Consider the following 8640-nt stretch of genomic DNA (forward strand, 5'->3'; position numbering starts at 1 on the left):
GAGTTTAGGGCCATGTCTAACTTACAGTTGTATCCCAGTGGTTACTACATAGCAGACAATATAAATTGCCAAATGAATAAATGATTTGTTCTTGAAACAATTCCTTCAGCAGGTATCACTGGAAATTCCCATGCTTAGGAATTCTTGTCAAGGCTAATTATAGCTTGTATATCAGTACAAATCCTACTTCTTCTTCTATTTGAATTTCAGATTCCTTTTCTGCATTGTTTTCCATATTCTTTTACTTTACAATATTTTTTTTTCTTCTTTGGCTTTCATCTTCATCTACATATGGCCTCATTTCAGCTAATCCTCACTGAACATTGTACAGCTAACCCAAGGAACTATAATAACTACAGCAAGATTTTAAGAAAGAAAACCTTTTGAGAAGCTTGCATTCTACTTGAGGAGACTAGACATATATATAAAAAATCACTAAATAAAACATTGGTTAAACTGTCAAATGAATAATATAAACCTGAAGTATTCACTAGGTTTCTGGGAAGAGAAAACTCAATGGGACCCAAGAGAGTAGGCTTTGAAAAAAATCCGGAATCAAGTCTCAACCTTCAGAGTTCTAAGAGCACTTTCTCTGGGAAATGGGTATTTAGTTGTTAGCCCTAGAGCCTGGCAGTCTTTATACCTCATCTAAACCAAAGCTATGTGTCAATGGTGTGTGGTAGAAGAAATGGGAGCTTTGAAATAATTCCAGCTCTGTCCATTTGTTATAGACTGTGCTCAAGAAAAAACAGTGTATAGAGATTCTGATACTTGTTAAGAAAAGGTATCCAAAACATAGAAATAAGGCAAAAAGAAGGCTTTGTATCTTTCCAATGTCACATTTCAGGTCTTTTTTTTTTTTCCTTCAATTTTATTGAAGTATAGTTGATTTACAATGTTGTGTTAATTTAGGCTGTACAGCAAAGTGACTCTCGTTATACATATGTATACATTCTGTTTCACATTCTTTTCCATGATCATTTATCACAGGGTATTGTATATAGTTCCCTGTGCTAGACAGTAGGACCTTGTAGTTTGTCCATTCTGTATATAATAGTTTGCATCTGTTAATCCCAAATTTCCAGTCCATCCTTCCCCTACCCCTCTTCACCTTGGCAACCATAAGTCTGTTCCCTTTGCCTCTTCAGGTCTATCTCTTATTTGGATTTGTTACCACTCTGCCACAATGGGAACTCCTGTCTTTATGTCTTCTATGCTGGCTTTTTCTAAGCTTCTATCCTCCTGAACACTATTTTGAGGAGATATCCTCCAAGAAATTCAATTTAATCTTTTTAAAAAATTTTCGTTGGAGTATAATGACTAACAATATTGTATTAGTTTTACATGTACAGCAAAATCAACTTGACCTTTGTATATATAACCATATTTGGTGGTTTTTATGTCTGAGCAAATTTTGCTAGAATCTTCCTAGGAGACGCAACTATTTAAGTATTTAAATTCACATTTATAGAAACATAAAATAAAACTAAATTGTAACACTCATAAAATGATAAATGATTGGACTAAAACTTTTCTCCAGGCATGAATGACCTAATTTATTTGGACTTCCATTTCAAGATGACTCATACTTGCTGATGAATTATTTGTGATTATTCTCAAAAAACTCAAAAAATTTTATGCTGCCATTTTGCAGCTTCAGTTAAGAAGTACACCATTTTGGAGTTCCTGTCATGACTCAGTGGAAACGAATCTAATATCTATGAGGATACGGGTTTGATTCCTGGCCTCACTCAGTGGGTTAAGGATCCAACATTGCCGTGAGCTATTGTGTAGGTGGAAGAGCAGCTCTGATTCAACCCTTAGCCTGGGAACTTCCATATGCCACAGGTGTGGCCCTAAAAAAAATAATATATATATACATATATATAATATATAATGAAATACATATTATTTCAGGATTTCTTGCAAAGCGAGAAAATCTAGCCTATAATTTTAAAAAAATATATATAATGACATTTAATAAATGCTAAATTTATGTTTTAAGTCGATATACTATAAATACAGTCATTTCATTAAACCTTTGTCACTTTGTCTTACAATTCAGCTTCCAAAGCTTAGAGAATAAACTTTTGCGGGGGTGGCTGATCTGGCTTAGAAAAGAAATGTATTCTCTCTTAGTTCTGAAAACAAGAAGGCGAAAGTCACGCTGTCAGCAGAGCCGCGCTGCCTCCAAAAGCCTCTAGGGAGGCCCGTCCCTCGTCTCTGCCAGTTTCCGGGCTCTGCCAGCTTCCTTGGTAGGTGGCCATAGTAGTCCAGTCTCTCCCTCCGCCTTCACATTGCCCTCTCTGGTTTCTCCTCTGAGTGTCTCTTATAAGGACACCTTTCTTTGGACTTAGGACACATGCAGGTAATGCAGAATGATCTCCTCATTTCAAAACCCTTAATTTAAATACATCTACAAAGGTCTTGACAGCACTATCCGAGACGGGTGTGGCTAAAGCCCAGTGAGGGAGGCTGGAAAAGGAGGAAACTTCCTGTCAATGTCAGGGGAAGATAGGGGGAAAAGATGCAAAAATCGGAATACCAGTTGATAAATTGTCACTTGAAATCAAAGTACAGAGAGTATAAAGTATTAGCTATTAAGGTGCCTGGTGAGCACAGACTGTCAAGAGAGATAATCTTCACATCTATTATGAGCCATAGAAAATCCTAGTGAGGGAGTTCCTAGTGAGGCACAGTGGGTTAAGGATCTGGCGTTGCTGTAGCTGTGGCAGGTCGCAGGTGCGGCTCAGATTCAGTCCCTGGCCCAGGAACTCCCATACGCCAAAAAAGTGTCGCCAAAAAAAAGTCCCAGTGAACTACTATTGGAGGCCACTGAACAGCTGAACTCTGCAGAGGGCAAACATCTGTGGAAGCAGAGTTCTAAAGTACAGGGTCTCCTTCAAAGACAAGATATTCAGGTTATTCTATAAACAACTGAAACAACTGCACTATGTCATAAGGGTACCCCCTTTGATATGCTAAGAAGATAACTTCGTCATTGCTATGCTGTTCTTGCCCTCTAATCTTGTCACCTTCCTTAATCCCACTAATATTAATCTTGTTACCTTCCAGGCTAATCTCACCACCTTCCTTAATAAAGTGATGTGGGCTAAAGCCTAGGCACCTTTTGTTCTGTGGAACAGAGTGCCTCCTGGTCCCCTGCTTTGTAGATGTAAAGTAGTCTTGTGTGTTGTTACACTGCACCGTCCCTCTTCCAGGATTCCCTGTTGCCCTGCAGTGCTGGACACAGCAAACTACCTTTATACATCTCTATCTGCCAGGTTCAGTACCTCCATGTTCTGTGAACCCAACAATTTTCCCCCTTCATTTTCCTCTTTTCTAGATTACATGCAGACTAGCTTTTCTTCTTCCTCTTCTTCTTCTTTTGGCTATACTTGGGGAGTTTCAAAGGCAAGGTTCAAACCCATACCTTGCCACAGCAGCGACCCAAGCTGCTGCAGTGAGAAAGCCGGATCCTTAACCCACTGTGCCACAAGGGAACTCCAGACTAGCTGCTGCTTCTTATTCTTTTTGTAGTTTTATGGACATCCCACGGAACATGGAAGTTCCTGGACCAGGGATTGAATCTAAAGCACAGCTGCAGTGCAGCTGTAGCAACACAGGATCCTTTAACCCGTGTGGGGTCGGGGGTCAAACCCCCACCTCCGCAGCAACCCAAGCCACTACAGTCAGATTCTTAACCTACTATGCCACAGCAGGAAATCCTCAGATTAGCTTTTTATGGTAACACATTCTGTCTTCTGGACACAATACAGGAATTTTTATTTCATTTTCATCCAAATCACTATACTTAATTTGATAAAGGTTTGATGGTCTGACAACCACAGTTGTGATTGGACTGCAGTAGTCTAGTTTTGTTTCTTGGAGAGACTTCAGCACTGCTTATTTAAGAGGTCCTTGGAGCAAGACAAGCCCACACTTAGAATGGCGCCTGTTCTACTCTGATGCCATACATGTCATCTTCCGTCCTGATTTGCTGCAACGCCAGCTGGGTTGTATTCTGGTTTACTTTCCTTTCCCGTGTTTGTCTTCTGCCTCTTCATTTTTCCGCAGAGGACCAGTCTCCCCTCCTCTGGGATGACTCATTAGGAATGACCCGAAGGTAACTGGATTCTAGACTTTTGTGTTCTTTCCTTGTAACTCTGCCCATGAGCTGCTTAGTTTCCTGAACTAAATACTCCATCTCTTCTTTGAAGCTTAGCCTAGCTAAAAGCCACTTCTCCAAACTCTAACAGCTCTTACTATTTGTGCTTGCACTGAAGCAGAGTATGTTTTATTTCCCCAACTAGATTGTAAATTTGATGATGGTCAAAGCCTATTTTATGCTAAGATTCATCTGTGTAGATGCATCTAGGAGATGTATCTGTAGCTAGAATCTTTTTATTGCTATCAAAGGAGTCAGTAATACCTACTCACCATGGCATAAAATTTATTTTTAGTAGAAGGCATTTGAGTTCCTAAAAATCACTGACATTCCTAAAATCAGAACTGAGAAGAACTCAGTTACCAATCCCCTCCCCCAGGATCAACCAGGGATGGTAGACTGTTAACGTGGATGAGAAGTCCCACACTATATCTCAACATTGTGGCAAAATGATCAGATCTCCCATCTATTCCTCTGAGGCTCGTTTATCTTTCCAAAAGTAATCTGCTTTCCCACAAGGGCCCTTTTTCCCTCCCCTTCCCCTATTAAGCTAGTATGTATTTCTGGGAGTTCCTATCACTGCTCAGCAGCAGGTTCGATTCCTGGCCTTGCTCAGTGGATTAAGGATTCAGCATTGCTGTAAGCTGCGGTGTAGGTCGCAGATGTAGCTTGGATCCAGCATTGCTGTGACTGTGGTGTAGGCCGACAGCTGTAGCTGTGATTCGACTTCTAGCCTGGGAACTCCTAGCCGAGAGTTCGAGAGTTTGGCCCTAAAAAGCCAAAAAAAAGTATGTAATTCTAATTGGCCCTTGAATCACATTTTTCTGTGCACCCCCTACATACTTTAACAAAATATGGTGATTAAATGCTATCTTTTGCTAATCTGTCTTTGGCAGTTGAATTCAAAAGACACTAATCAAGAGAATACAGAAAAGTTCTAACTCCTAGGTACTTTATTCCATTGAACTGGTGTATTAAAATTTGTTTACTTCTTCACCAGCTGGACTTTGGGGTTGTTCCCAGTTTGGGGACATGTCCCTACAGGGGCTTTGTATGGCATAAAATTTCAATTCTTTTCAGTTAATACCTGGAATGGGATATCTAAATTATATGCTGTGTCTCTCAAGGAAATTTCAATACTTTTCTAAAATGGTTGTACCAGTTTGCATTTCCATCATCAGTGCATGAAGTTCAGTTGCTACATTGCTCACTCTTGTACTTTTAGACATTCTGGGAGGTTATTATTTATTTATTTTTTTGTCTTTTTAGGGCCAAACCCTCAGCATATGAGGGTTCCCAGGCTAGGGGTCAAATCAGAGCTGTAGCTGATGGCCTATGCCACAGCCACAGCAATGCCCATCTGGCCAGCGCAGTGTCCACTCTGTCACTTTGTCACCTTCACTTGCAGAGAGCACAAAGCCTGTTCTTTTTTTTTTTTTTTTTTTGTCTCTTTGTCTTTTTTGTTGTTGTTGTTGTTGTTGCTATTTCTTGGGCCGCTCCCGCGGCATATGGAGGTTCCCAGGCTAGGGGTTGAATCATCGGAGCTGTAGCCACCGGCCTACGCCAGAGCCACAGCAACGCGGGATCCGAGCCGCGTCTGCAACCTACACCACAGCTCACGGCAACGCCGGATCCTTAACCCACTGAGCAAGGGCAGGGACCGAACCCGCAACCTCATGGTTCCTAGTCGGATTCGTTAACCACTGCGCCACGACGGGAACTCCGTCTTTTTGTCTTTTTGCCATTTCTGGGGCCGCTCCTGTGGCATATGGAGGTTCCCAGGCTAGGGGTCGAATCGGAACTGCAGCCACCGGCCGACGCCACAGCCACAGCAACGCGGGATCCGAGCCGTGTCTGCAACCTACACCACAGCTCATGGCAACACCGGATCCTTTACCCACTGAGCAAGGCCAGGGATCGAACCCGCAACCTCATGGTTCCTGGTCGGATTTGTTAACCACTTCGCCACAATGGGAACTCCATAAAACATATTCTAAGCAATGTCACAAATTCACTGTGAACTAAATGAGAAACAGAAATGGTGCTGACTCAGAGAACAAAAATTTCGAAGCCAGAGTTCAGTCCCTCAGGGATCAGTTACATCAGGAAGAGATTCTTGTAGGCGCAGGCAGTGACAGGCACCACTGGACATGTGGGGAAAATGGGAGAAAGGCCCCACATGGAAGTTCTTGACAGACCAAAGCCATTTCTTCAGCTGGTAACATTGAGAGTGGACATTAAACCTGATAACATTAAGATATTTTTCTTTTTCAGCTGCAGCTGTGGCATATGGAAGTTGCTGGGCCAGGGATCAAATCCCAGCCACAGTTGCAACCTAGGTCACAGCTGTGGCAACAATGCCAGATCCTTGACCCACTGCACCATGGCAGGAACTCTTCTATCTTAATTTTTTAAAAATAGGAACTTTGAGTAAAATGTAGCATTTAAGGAAGGTTATTGTGAGAGTTCCCTTGTGATAGAAGGGATTAAGGATCTGGCATCGCCAGTTGCCAGTACCACTGCAGTGGTTTGGGTTGTGGTGGAGCAGTTTTGATTGCTGGCCTGGAAACTTCCACATGCGGCAGGTGCAGCCAAAAAAAAAAAAGAGAGTAGATTATTGTGCTTCACTGTAACATTCACATAAATTCAGTCTAATTAAGCTCTTTTTTTTTTGGTCTTTTTAGGGCCTCACTCAGGGCCTATGGAGGTTCCCAGGCTAGGAGTCAAATCAGAGCTACAGCTGCCAGCCTGCACCACAGCCACAGCAACGTGGGATCCTCATCTGCGACCTACACCACAGCTCATGACAACGCCCGATCCTTAACCCACTGAGCGAGGCCAGGGATGGAACTTGTGTCCTCATGGATGCTAATCAGATTGCTTTCTCCTGAGCCATGACAGGAATTCCAAATTAAGCTCTTTTCTAAAGAGAAACATGAAGCAGGGTAAGGAACAAAAAGCACCTAAAAGCTCAAAAACAATATTTAACTGAACTTGTGAGAAAAATCTCTTGGGAGTTCCCCTTATGGCTCCGCAGTAATGAATCGTACTAGTATCCATGAGGAGGAGGGTTCAATCCCTAGCCTTGCTCAGCAGGTTAAGGAACCAGCGTTGCCATGAGCTGTGGTGTAGGTCAAAGACTTGGCTAGGATCTAGCAGTGTAGCTGTGGTGTAGGCCAATAGCTGCAGGTCTGATTTGACCCCTAGCCTGGGAACTTTCATATAACTCAGGTGCAGCCCTAAAAAAGCAAAAACAAACAAACAAAAAAAAAAGAAAGAAATTTCTAGAGAAAAACATTAAGAACATATGATAATTAAAATTTTTTAAATGATGAATTAAAAGAAAACCAGGGCTCACACAAAATTCAAAGTCTTTATCTTGTAGAAGATCTTAAATTTTGGATGCATCAAAGTAAAATACAGCCACCTGAAAAACAATTAAGAATTCAAGTTCACAGCACCAGTTTCCCCCCAAGGTGATTTCCTATTGATTTGTAACTTGGTCTTGAATTTGACCCAGGGCCTTTATGTCATGATAATTTGGATCACTCTGAATATGCCATCTCTTTGAACCAAGACCTCTGCTAACTTTAAAGGAATGCAGCTGCTGATTTGCCATTCATTTATTTTTATCCCAGTATGTGGGAATAAATTCATAATAAAACTTTTCCAGTAAGCAAGTCAGACTGAGGAAATGAAGGCCATTTATCTAGTAGGATTAATAAGCAATGAGATCCTGCTCTATAGCACTGGGAACTATATCTAGTCACTTATGATGGAGCATGATAATGTGAGAAAAAAGAATGTATACATGTATGTGTAACTGGGTCACCATGCTGTACAGTGGAAAATCGACAGAATACTATAAACCAGCTATAATGGAAAAAGTAAAAATCATTAAAAAATCGAGTAGGATTAAAAAGAAATGTTTCATTTTTGCCTTTTTGAACATGAAAAAAGGAAAGAAAGCTTATGTCTTTGAGGTTTTAACTGAGGCCAGAAGTTTTCCCTGGGCTACAGTATCTAAAAAAGCTATGCAACCTCAAATAAGATTTTACTTTTTTTTTTAAGGGGATTTCCCAGATGTGGCTAAGTGGGTTAAGAACCAGACATAGACGCTGGAGGCCAGCGTGTGAGATGAAGGGATGCGGGTTGGATCCCTGGCCTCTCTCAGTGGGTTAAGGATCTGGCATTGCTGTGAGATGCAGCTTAGGAATTTCTTTTGCAAAAAGAAAGAAAGGGACATAAAACTACTCTCTCTCTCTAGCATATTAAACCAGCAAGCAGCTTACTCTCCACACTTGTTCAGAAGGCAGCCTCCATGTCCTCACCACCATCTATACCTCTGTAACCTGAGGGTAATTGCTGCAATGAAATCCTGCTTTTTAGGCTCAGCAATGAGCCACTACCCTCCACAACTAGGGACTTGTCTTCTGTTTGCATTCTCACAATTTTTTTTTTCTTTAGGGCCA

Source organism: Sus scrofa, chromosome 8, assembly GCF_054392235.1.
Source record: "Sus scrofa isolate SSC_HxYL_T2T_F1_AM1 chromosome 8, Sscrofa_HxYL_maternal_Yorkshire_Landrace_v2.0, whole genome shotgun sequence".
NCBI classification, from domain to species: domain Eukaryota; kingdom Metazoa; phylum Chordata; class Mammalia; order Artiodactyla; family Suidae; genus Sus; species Sus scrofa.